We start from the raw sequence: 13,246 nt of genomic DNA on the forward strand, positions 1-13,246 counted from the left end.
AAAATTGAATTTTTTATTTAAAAAATAGCAGGACAGATTTAAGCTAGGTCTTTATTTACCGCAGAGAATAAATAAATAAAATTATAGCGGTCCAGAACTTGTCTTATTTCGTTAGCCAGACTTAGACGGCTAGCAGTAACTAACAAAAGTGCTACGTGGAAACCGAACATCGTTATTTTATATATAGGTAGTTCTTTACAGATTAACCCACCGGGTTGGTCTAGTGGTTAATGCGTCTTCCCATATCAGCTGATTTGGAAGTCAAGAGTTACAGCGTTCAAGTCCTAGTAAAGCCAGATATTTTTACACGGATTTGAATACTAGATCGTGGATACTGGTGTTCTTTGGTGGTTGGGTTTCAATTAACCACACATCTCAGGAATGGTCGAACTGAGAATGTACAAGACTACACTTCATTTACACTCATACATATCATCCTCTGAAGAATTATCTAAACGGTAGTTACCGGAGGCTAAACAGGAAAAAGAAAGAAGTTCTTTACAGATTGGAAAGGATTTCATTGTTTAACATAACCAATGGAAAAAAGAGACTAAACTCAGAAATAGTCTTACGGGTACGATTATTACACTTAAATATTTGCTAGTGTCATTACAGTAAATTTTTACTCTTATTTTTGACATTATAGAAAATGTAAGATAATTACTAATTTTTTAATAAAAAACTATATGTATATATCTGAACGTTGATGAGTTTGTTTTATAAGTCGTTTTGTTTAAATATGCCTGCCGTTCTTAAAATAATATTTTTTATTACACTAGGCGTTGATTAAATATTAAGGTTATGTTTTTACCGTATTTTATTTTGTAAGTGACTTTTGAAGGATGTGCAGTAGATTTAGTAGTTTTTTAGTTATTATTTTACCGTTGAAGATAATTAGATAGAAAGTACCTTGTACATTAATTTGAACAAAATTACATCTTGTGCTAGTTTGTTAATTATTTATTTCTTAATTTTTTAAATGTTAATTTTTGTGTATTGTATCCACTGATTTCTTATAAGAATTTAATTATTTATTTTTAAAAAAACTTATTTTTAGTAGTTTCAGATAAAAACTATGTTATTTTTTGAATGAAATTTTTTTTAGTTTAAAACTTGCGATTCAAAATAGTAAAGAATTGATAAAATAATATTGTATTCATTGATTTTTTACTAACTATATATAATAACCTATCTATTTTTGTTATGAATTACAGTTAATTCAAGATTATAATAGAATAGGGAAGAAGGAAGTCGCGTTTATTCGTCTGTAGTAATTATTATCTATGACTGTTAGCATACGGGATGTAGCACGTGTGATGTGTCTTACTCATGTGAGAGTCATTTTGTATAATAACCGTTAGACAGCTGTTTGCAATAATTGCATGTCATTTAAAAAATTATCGTTGCCGTTTTATGTTTTTTTTTAATGTACGATGTATTTATTTTCTCTTCGCTTCCTTAAGTTTTATAATTGTGTTGGTTTTTCTTCATTGAAAACACTATTAAATTATGCGTTTTGATCATAATTTCCGTAAAGCTGTTATCTGTGGTAAATTCACCGAATATTGGAAATATTTGACCAAATTTGGTATATTTTATAATGATTTACAGTCATAAATGATTTAAATCATTCTTAACCGATGTGAATTTAAAATCACTGTAATGATTTTTACAACAGTACGGCATCAGGGGGGAAGTAAGAGACTATAACAAATATTAGGAAAATTTTAATTATTTATTTCGGCAAGTAGGTGGGGTAGCATGTAATTTATGTAGTTCAGACTACTGATCGCCGGCCTCTGGCGCGAGTGGTAGCGTCTCGGCCTTTCATCCGGAGGTCCCAGGTTCGAATCCCGGTCAGGCATGACATTTTCACACACGCTACAAGTCATTCATCCCATCCTCTGAAGCAATACCTAACGGTGGCTCCGGAGGTTAAAAAAAAGAAGACTACCGATCAGCGAAAAATAAAGGTATTCTCACTCCTGAAAAAATCCCTCTTAATGCACTCCTAATTACGTTTGAAGCCTCTTCGAAATAATGTGGAGGCTGCAGAGCCTCGCGATGGAAGAAGCATGGCTGCGGGAATGTGACACCACAACTAAGGGAAGGTCTCTGTATAAGTTTACACGGGATCTAGGGGATGGAATGCCTCGAGTTCGTTTTTAAGGGCAACGAGTGCCCAGGTACTCACCAACCATGTTAATTTGAACTAATATTTGTTTCGGTTCCGCCTGGCAGTTGAGCTGCGAGGAGGTTCAGTCAAATGAACACCTGATGTTTAACTGCCCTGCTTTTCTGAGACCGGGCCACCCTGGAACTTAGTGGTCAAGGGGAAAATTGGCCACTTACAATGCGGCTCTCGCCACATTGTCGGATCGTGTGGGAGTTCCTTAATACGGTTGCTGTGTTCAACCGACATCAGTAGTTTACTTAGGGAACTCCAACCGCACTGCTGTCTGAAGCTGATTTAGAGATATATGGCTGACCACCAGCCGAATAAGGCTCCAAGCGCTTTAATATGGTGGACAGGTACTTGCTGGCATTCAGCGACCTAGGTATCACAGCGAATTGCTGCCTAGTCGAAGTAAATTTTAATTTATAGGCGTCACATATATTTTTAGTAGTTGATGGGGTGCGCCTACCCATTTTAGTAAATATATGATAAGTGAGCGGTTGGGACAGGTAAGCCGGTGGTGTATGGCACCGCGCTTAGTCCGCTCACGCTGTTAGGTAAGCTCTAGGAGCTATTTAGGACACTGGTCGCTAAATAGTTTCGTGGCTGATTTTTTTTTTCTATAGCCTATGTTGTTTATCTTATCATGAAGGGGATTAAAGGGGATTTACGTAATTAATATATTGCCTTTAACAATTGAGAAAGAATAACATTTAAAGTAGAATTATTTTTTGTAATCTTCATATCGGTTCAGCGGTTATTGATATATTATTAAGGAACTCTCTGTTTATGAGATAATGTAAATTACAGCTTATATATATTTTTTCCTATTAAACGGTTTTGAAATATCATTGCCACCAAACATAATGTAATCAGAAATTAGCCTGCAGAAATCCTACAAATGGTTAAACGGAAAAACGGGTAAAATAAATGAACGATTTCCGGTTACTGACATAACCGCGCCATGTGGGAAAGGTTGACAAGTGCCCTAGTTTAAGGGACGCCCATTTTAGAACTAATTATTGAAGCTCAATTTTTGCAAGTGTTGCGATGTTAGGAAAAACTTATTGAGAGCATCTGATAGCCGGCTTTAATATTTCAAAAAAGTAAGGATTCATGACCAGTGAAGTTGATCTATACGGAAGATTAAACTCGTCTGAATTATTGGTCCTATACTTTTTTTTTGTATTAATTCATTTTTATATACCATTAAATCAGCAGAAGCAAACTTAGGCAGAATAAAGAGAACTGGTAGAAAACCTTGGGTTTCAGACGATATATTGCAGCTGATGGATGAACGTAGAAAATATAAGAATGCTAGTGATGAAGAAAGTAAAAGGAACTATCGGCAATTAAGAAATGCTATAAACAGGAAGTGCAAACTGGCGAAAGAAGAGTGGATTAAAGAAAAGTGTTCAGAAGTGGAAAGAGAAATGAACATTGGTAAAATAGACGGAGCATACAGGAAAGTTAAGGAAAATTTTGGGGGACATAAATTAAAATCTAATAATGTGTTAAACAAAGATGGTACACCAATATATAATACGAAAGGTAAAGTCGATAGATGGGTGGAATATATTGAAGAGTTATACGGAGGAAATGAATTAGAAAATGGTGTTATAGAGGAAGAAGAGGAAGTTGAGGAGGATGAAATGGGAGAAACAATACTGAGATCTGAATTTAAGAGAGCATTAAAAGATTTAAATGGCAGAAAAGCTCCTGGAATAGACGGAATACCTGTAGAATTACTGCGCAGTGCAGGTGAGGAAGCGATTGATAGATTATACAAACTGGTGTGTAATATTTATGAAAATGGGGAATTTCCATCAGACTTCAAAAAAAGTGTTATAGTTATGATACCAAAGAAAGCAGGGGCAGATAAATGTGAAGAATACAGAACAATTAGTTTAACTAGTCATGCATCAAAAATCTTAACTAGAATTTTATACAGAAGAATTGAGAGGAGAGTGGAAGAAGTGTTAGGAGAAGACCAATTTGGTTTCAGGAAAAGTATAGGGACAAGGGAAGCAATTTTAGGCCTCAGATTAATAGTAGAAGGAAGATTAAAGAAAAACAAATCAACATACTTGGCGTTTATAGACCTAGAAAAGGCTTTCGATAACGTAGACTGGAATAAAATGTTCAACATTTTAAAAAAATTAGGGTTCAAATACAGAGATAGAAGAACAATTGCTAACATGTACAGGAACCAAACAGCAACAATAACAATTGAAGAACATAAGAAAGAAGCCCTAATAAGAAAGGGAGTCCGACAAGGATGTTCCCTATCGCCGTTACTTTTTAATCTTTACATGGAACTAGCAGTTAATGAGGTTAAAGAACAATTTAGATTCGGAGTAACAGTACAAGGTGAAAAGATAAAGATGCTACGATTTGCTGATGGTATAGTAATTCTAGCCGAGAGTAAAAAGGATTTAGAAGAAACAATGAACGGTATAGATGAAGTCCTACGCAAAAACTATCGCATGAAAATAAACAAGAACAAAACAAAAGTAATGAAATGTAGTAGAAATAACAAAGATGGACCACTGAAAGTGAAAATAGGAGGAGAAAAGATTATGGAGGTAGAAGAATTTTGTTATTTGGGAAGTAAAATTACTAAAGATGGACGAAGCAGGAGCGATATAAAATGCCGAATAGCACAAGCTAAACGAGCCTTCAGTAAGAAATATAATTTGTTTACATCAAAAATGAATTTAAATGTCAGGAAAAGATTTTTGAAAGTGTATGTTTGGAGTGTCGCTTTATATGGAAGTGAAACTTGGACAATCGGAGTATCTGAGAAAAAAAGATTAGAAGCTTTTGAAATGTGGTGCTATAGGAGAATGTTAAAAAACAGATGGGTGGATAAAGTGACAAATGAAGAGGTATTGCGGCAAATAGGTGAAGAAAGTAGCATTTGGAAAAATATAGCTAAAAGAAGAGACAGACTTATAGGCCACATACTAAGGCATCCTGGAATAGTCGCTTTAATATTGGAAGGACAGGTAGAAGGGAAAAATTGTGTAGGCAGGCCACGTTTGGAGTATGTAAAACAAATTGTTGGGGATGTAGGATGTAGAGGGTATTCTGAAATGAAACGACTAGCACTAGATAGGGAATCATGGAGAGCTGCATCAAACCAGTCAAATGACTGAAGACAAAAAAAAAAAATACCATTTAACTTAACAAACAGATCAAACGGACTGACATCTTGTGACTGAAAATTATTTGTTTAATTTTCATTATAATTTTTGTCAGTAATTAGATGACAGTGAAATTTCTAGAAAATATTAAGGGGGTACCTATTGTTAAATTACGAATATTGTGGTGCCTTTTGTTTTTTGTTTTTTTTTGCTTGATGGTAACGCCACATAAGCTTAAAGCTTGTACTTGGGATATGGAAATGGAATTTTGTAGCGTATAAACACTTTGTCCCAAAGGATAAAGAAAGTGTTTAGGCTCGTCATCAGTTGATATTTTACGCAGATAAATTGCCCAACCCACACACTGCATGTTCTGCAGTCCGTCTAAATTATTTATACTGGCTGAACTGTAATAATTATGGAGCTTTTCTCTTGTCAATAACTGCTTCTGACAAACTATGCGTGCCACCTAGTGGTTTACCATTGACAATTTTCCAGCTTTCTTACATAAAATCTTAGCCGTGATCATCCTGTTCTGGATGTGACCAATGCGTTTCAGTTTTTCTATTTAAGTTTCACCTTAGATTTTGGCTCGATTCAATTTTCAAAATTCTTACAAAAATCTTTTTTCGATTATAACCGCCGTCCGTAGACGTGTACGGCAGTTATAGACGTTAAAATACGGTTATGATAAATGTTACACCAAATTAACCAGAAGAAAATAAAAACTAAGATTTTTTTTTACAAAAAAGAAGAAAAATATTTGTGACCATAAATTAATTTTTTTTTATGTCCGCTACCTCCTTAAAATGAATTATAAGGTGTCAATCGGTTTTTACTTTTTTAATCATTTGTACGTATTACGCAATAACGGAGTACTGCAATGTTTTATCAGACATTTTGTTATTTATTTCAAGAGAGGTCTGTGGTGCTTCGATAACGTGATATAAATAATTTTATACATGCCCGACCGCATATTATGGATTTGTGATATGGATCATGTGTTTGATGAAATATAATTGTTATTAAACTACACTATACGATAAAGGCTTTTTATTTATAAATACAAAATTATCTAGTCACTTGACTTGAAAGTCACGCGAACATTGAAGCTTTGATTACTTGCATTTTTAATAAATTTGTTATGTGATGGAATCAATAAATAGATTCAAGGACGTTCTGCTTCGTCTTAAACATTTGAAGTTTTTATTTTTTCAAACATTTTAGTTTTATTTGTACTACGGTATTTTTGTATTTTAACATTTGTAGTAAAAATGTTTGACCTCTGTATGTATATGTATATATGTGTGTGTGTATGTGTGTGTATATATATACATATATGAAATTAATTAATATTTGTGTAGGAATACGAACATTTTAATTTCACGCAGACTGTCTATTTACGCTAATTTGAAGTAACATTGGTGAATAATAATTTTAGATTTAATTTTACCGAAAGAATTAAACGATAAAATGTGTTATTGTGTACTTTTAGGCAAAAATGTTATGAAACTTAATAAAAGCCCAAAAATTAGCATTCTAAATTTTTTTGGGAAAATTTTATCAACATTTTTTTAAAGTAACTGTATTTTTTATGAGTCTTGTAGATGTTATAAAAATCGTTTATTATCATTTAATTTCTTCAGGTGAGAGACATAATTTTTGTAAAAGTATGGTATATTGAAACATTTTCGGTCGTTTTGCGAATCCTGTTCTGTTTTCATACGTCTCCGCTCAGATGGTCCGTTGTCTACATCTTACCCTGCGTGATTGCGAGTTTACGTGATTGCACAAACTCGCAATCACGCAAGTATCATTAGTAGTAGATACTTTCACGATTGTGGTAATCTTACGTTAAAGAAAGTTTAGACAGTCTTCTACCAGAGGACTAATTTATTTTTATGTATTTGTGTAAACTAACGGTACTTTTCTGTAAATAGCTGTTTCATTGTTATTCAACTGTTATTTTCAGTGTGTTGTTACCCGATTTTAGAAAACAATTTTTTGTATGTGTATTAATCTACTTCCAAAAACGTACGCATCGGTTCTCAAAAAAGCTATCAGAAAATTCGTTCTCAAAAACGTTTGTAAAATTTCATCGTATGGAATATTTTCAGTGTTTGAAAAAGAGGTTAAAAAGAATACCTATACGAGTTCTCTAACAGTCATCATCCTCGTGGTATTCATTAAAATTCACAGATTGATCGACCCTTACCCTAACTGTTTTTGGCTATGTAGTGTTTAAAAAACAAGCTGCTTTCTCGGAAATTAGCTTTTTTTTTACTATTTTCTCGCTAAAATTATCAGTAATGTGCAATCTTCTTGAACTTAGAACAACGATCTAAAACCACTACAAACGACAAAAAAAAAGGAAAAGAATTTGTTCTCCCCATTATATGTGGGTGATTATCTTAATTGATTTTCTTCATGTTTGTAAAATTTGTTTTTTTTTTGAGACGGTCTCATTTTTCGATTTGTGTAATATTTTTCCTTTTAATTGTATTCAGCTTATGACAAGCCTACGACGTCGACTAATATCACATTTATAAAGTACTTGTATATTAATGGAAAGAGTAACCGAATGACAAATTACGAAATAGAGGAAGTAGAAAATTTATGTTATATCTGATAACCCGATATTGGCTGAAGGAACATCACAAAAACAAATTAATTTTCTAAAAGTTCTTTCGGAAAACCCAGATATGGGTTATGCCATTCGCAGGATTGAAAAAAAATATTTTGATACCTTATTAATGAAAATTCAAAATTACATTAACCAGTGAAAATCAATATTCTTTCATACTATATTTATTTATTTCATTTTTTAGCTACTAACGTGTTTCTTTTACTTTCTCAAAAAAACTTCAATTTAAAATTATTCCTTTTTTCAAAGAATTTCAGTGATTCAGTTTAAATTGTTCGTAATAATTTAAAAATTTAATGAAATGATTTTTTAAATTTACGCCAATGTTTTCCTCATTTAAAATAATGTTTTTCTCAGTTTGAAGCAATTTTTTCAACTTGTCGTTTATGAATCTCATTTTTGTGCTCATTTAATCTCGTGCGATTCAAATTAATGGTATATTCAGTGACATAAAATTAAATCCCTGCACCATTATATACATTTCAGTGATATAAGGTCGTCAGAACATATTTATTAGCTTTATTTTGCAGTCCGCTACGATCTACGCAATCCGATCGGTTCATGACTACGGGAGGCGCAGTTCTGACTTTGAACCGATCAATTTTTTGTCTGATTGTCGAATTATTCGTCGGCCAATCCTACCTGTTTACTTCGTTTATTTGTAAATGGTATTTCCAGTTGTTAGGAAACATTAATATATACTGTGGTCTTAAATTTTATTTTGCAAAATTTGATGAAGACCATCACGGAAATATAGCTTGGCGCAGCTGATTGTACTACTTATTATTGTTTAATGGAATAAAGTTGACAATATTTATAACGGTAATTAAATTGAATTAATTATAAAACATGTTGTAAATTTAAAAATGTGAAGACACAATTTAAGATTAATTTAAATTTATACTGAAATAATAAAATATGTTTATTATTAATAAATGTATGTTTATTTATTAACCGGTTATGAAAAAAAACAACACGTTATTTAAAAATTTGAGTACAAGAAAATATTTCAGAATATTTATGACTTTAATACCATAGAAGTAAGATTCATGAGTAAGGGCGAACTGTTCCTGTTCAATCCGATTCGATTTCCCGATACAACCCCGCAGTTTATATCTTGCCAAGACGAAACTGTACAGTAGTATTATTTTGGTAACGACATGGTCCCGAGTCCGACCGAATAAACGTTGAAGAGTTTTTGTTGATGGAATAATTAAATCTTTTTTTATTATTATTTTTATACGCTGCTGTATTCGTGTTTTTAGAATCGTAAACCAGTTGTATGTTTTAAATTTACAAACCAGTTTTTATTATTAGGTGAGACTCATATAACCGACCGCGTTTGTCATCCTGTGTCTGCAGATTTTATGGATGTAGTGAATTAATTTAAATGCATGTTGTAGGATTCTTTACTTTTTTGTCACTGAGGTTCTTAAATTCAATTATAACGTATCTCGAATAGGCTTTTTTATTTTCCTGTTTTTATGGATGTAGTTATATCGATGGGTTTTTTCTCCATCCTTGCATGTTAGCGGTTTTTACGTATAGTTTGTTTAAAATGAAGTAAATTGTTACCGTTAAACTGTATTTATTAGTGTAAACGTATTTGAATTCCTTTTACCAAAGATGTTACTCGGGCATTGTTTTAGTCGGACGGCTTTTCCGACAGTTGTTTTGAAAAGAAGTAATGGCGTATTTCATACTTCTTGGTGGTTTTTGGTTATCGTCTGTTTGTTGTTGAACTGCATCTTGTGTAGAAGTACATAACAATACATCTTATTAAGATTAGCGCTTGAGCGGGCGAAGTGGTGATTGTGAGAAATCAACCTTTTTAGATCGATGGAATGAATCGATAACTGTTCTATTTCTTTTGGTCTTATTTTTTCCCCTTTGACAATACCGACTTTGCAAGGAGAACTTCTTCGGAGCTACTAGTTTCGTTGAAAAAAGAAAATACTGAATTTGTGCTGGAATGCTTTGTTACAAGAGAATTAACTACCGAGCAAACCGAACAATCAAGTGTTCATCGCTAGTATCGGGCCGTATTTATTATCCTACTGTACAAGACTACACTTCATTTACATCCATACATATCATCCTCTGAAATAATACCTTACAGAAAAAGAAGAGAAAGAACATTTTTTTTATTTATAAACTTTAATCTCTAGTTTAGAGTTTTTTCAAAAGAGAAGAGGATATAATCTTTGTTTCTTTTAAGGAAAAAGTAACATACCATTACAATTCTATACGCTGGATTATTCTTCTGGATAACGAGATCCCTTGATTCTACCATTTCAATCATTTAAATTGGTATTGTATTTAGTAAAAATAAAATAATTCATCAAGTTTCGTTGAAATAAGTTGTGTCGTCCCTGCGTAATCCGTACAACAGTAGAACACAAAAATCAAAATAATGGGCGTAAGTTGAATCGAACAAGGTTGTTAAAGAAACAGTTCTTTTGTTGTCGTTTTCTGTAGAAACCAAAGAAAAAATTAAATTACAAAATTTCGTAGAAATAATTGAAGGAGTTAAAGTGGTAAAAAATCATACTTACCTATCCAAGTTACGAGAATCTTGATACGATAAAATGTTCGATTATTTAATTGAAAAGTTCCTAGCTATTTGATCTCAATTACCCGATAGGATAGCACTACCCAATTTTTATAATGAAATACCAAATTAAAAGATATACATATATTCACATTCGCACGCGCGCACACACATACATGCATTTTTTACAGATACAAATTACTGAGTAAAATCAGTGATTTCACAATGTAATCTTCCATAAGAAATTGAAACAAAAATGGGTCCAGTTATCTCCAGAAGTTTCCAAGAAAATTATTTTAAAACTAAATTTCTGTCGAAAAGTTGGAAATATTATTCTACTAAATGTAAAATATATTTGATCACCGCTTAATAAATCAATATTTATATGTGAAATCTTTTGAGTAGGCAATTTAGAATAAAATAATCGTCCTTCAGAAAAGTTATTTAAAATCCCGCTTGTTAATAAATTAATTTAATATATTCTTTAATTATTGATTTATTTCAAAAAAGATATTGAATTTTATGAATTAGATACAAAACCCATATCTTATAATGAAGCAAATATTTGGCCAGTTTATAAAAAAATTGACCACTAAAAATAATATTCTTTTTTATGTGAGGCGGCTGCAGTTAATTTGTGAGGATTAGTAAATTTTTCTATTGAATTAAAGTTTTGGTACAGCGTACGCTTTTTCTGGACGAGTATTGTTTATCGTCTGTGATGTTTGTTAAAGGCAGTTTAAACTAAACCGATAAAAGTGAGTTGTAATTATGTTGTAAAGGCATAAGAAGAGAATTTAAAAGCGATAACAGACATATTTTACTCTGTAAATGTTATTTTAAATATCTAGCATATTTTTCGAGCGTGCTGTCTTAATGAAACACGTGATTTTAGTCACGTTTTTCAGTTAGTTAAATAAAACAAGAGTGTTGTACACTTACAGTTGTATAATTGTTGATAAGAGAGTAACTTATTTTTAATTATTGTTGTTTCCGATGTTTTGTGATAAGCGAGATCGTTTTAAGTGGATTGTCATTGCGATACGGCCTACTGAACTCTGTGAACTGCAATAATTTGTGCTGTCAACTTGAAAAGATTACAAATAAATACAGATACAGAAATTGTTCGTTATGCTCTCCCTACTCTTTTAAGCTCAGTAATTATTTTTTTCGTTTAATTTCTTCAGGTTATATCAGGCTGTCGACAACATTATCGATTGAAAATAAAACCTCAAATGTAAATATTAATCTGTGTATTAAATTTCATCGATTTCTGAATAATTTTTTTTGTTAGCATGTATACAATATTTTTAACGAGTTAGGAATGGAACGAGGTAATAGGTCGATGCTTAGTAAAACTGGAATGTTTATAAAAGTATAATAGTACAATTTCCTGTTCGAAAAGAATTTCTTGCGAAGGAAAACTATATTTCATGTCATTTATTATTAAAATAAAAACTGACACCCAGATCATGTTTCGTGAAATGTTGTCACTTTGTCACTTGCCGCTTCTAGTTATATTTACCGATTATTTAATAAAGAAATCGATAGTTTACCCGTTTCAATCGTATAAGGATTATTTTAATTTATTTACTGTTACAACTACAAGCCGATGTCTGATTCATGAAGAATCAGAAAAAAAATGAATTCTGTGTATGAAAGAATGCAAATTCTGGTCGAGATTTGACTCCCAGAACCTTCGGTCAAAAGTCGAACGCGCAATCGCAAAACTCCTGGTTAGTGGACTGGTGTGTATATATTCAGGTTATATATTTGCTGTAGATGATAATAAAGTAAAAGAGTTAGGTAGTCTTATATTACCTTATTCTTATCTTTTTTCTTTTTTTTTTTGCAAAATGTGGCAAATTTAATTTCATCACTAAAATTCATCTACAAAAGTGAAGGAAACCGTACTAGTATCGTATTTGTACTTTTAGGTAGCTAGACTTAAAGCCTTTGGAAATCAAAGGCCTCCTAGTAGTAGTGTCCTTCCTAGTAGTGTCTTTACTTTTCAATTAAAGATAGTTTTGTCGAGCATTGAAAAACGATAATAGCCGTTTTTCAAGCGATCACTATTGTGTTTAGGAATGCTAATTTTTAAAAAGCATCGTGGTCCTCTACTCAAAAACAGTAAAGCAAATCGATCAATCGGCCTTTAATTGAGACTGAGTGGCGTTTGATCAGATTGTTTAATTATTTTAAGCGACAACGCGGACGATTTACAGTATCATTGCGTGAAAATGATTCGCCGCTTACGCGACGGTTTACAATTAATTTTATAGCATATCGAAATTTTATAGCAGGCGGCAATCTTTATGAAGCGAGTCGATGATCTTATCGACAACGATATATGCTTCTCTGTAGATCGTCGACCGTATTTAATATAGATTATAAAAATAATCTTTAAGACCTTATCACTATCGACCCTATCCTTATCATCCTCGCTAACTTATTTATTTTACCCGCTTAATCTAATTTTTTCGTTTAAGCGTTCGTCTTGTTCATTTTGTAATAAATTTCCTTTTGTTAATTATGGACTAACTTATTATGGACTAAATATCTCTGTTATTTATTGAAAATTCATATGTCCTTGATTTCCTAGAAAGTTAGTTGTGTTGTAAGCTGTAAAGACCGGGAACTAGATATGTGGTTCGTAGTAGTCCGATGTTTCCGTCGATTGAAATTCTAATTCGGTTAGGAGAACGGCCGGGTTTCTAAAAGTTCAAAGA

The 13,246-nt window shown here is 32.2% G+C and overlaps 1 protein-coding gene across 1 annotated transcript in view; it reads left to right on the plus strand.

The window, feature by feature from the left end:
• Positions 1–13,246, plus strand: part of LOC142334340 (protein fem-1 homolog CG6966) — a 113,980-nt gene that overhangs the window by 6,231 nt on the left and 94,503 nt on the right. The window lies entirely within an intron of this gene.

This window comes from Lycorma delicatula, chromosome 1 (assembly GCF_047948215.1).
Source record: "Lycorma delicatula isolate Av1 chromosome 1, ASM4794821v1, whole genome shotgun sequence".
Lineage (NCBI taxonomy): Eukaryota > Metazoa > Arthropoda > Insecta > Hemiptera > Fulgoridae > Lycorma > Lycorma delicatula.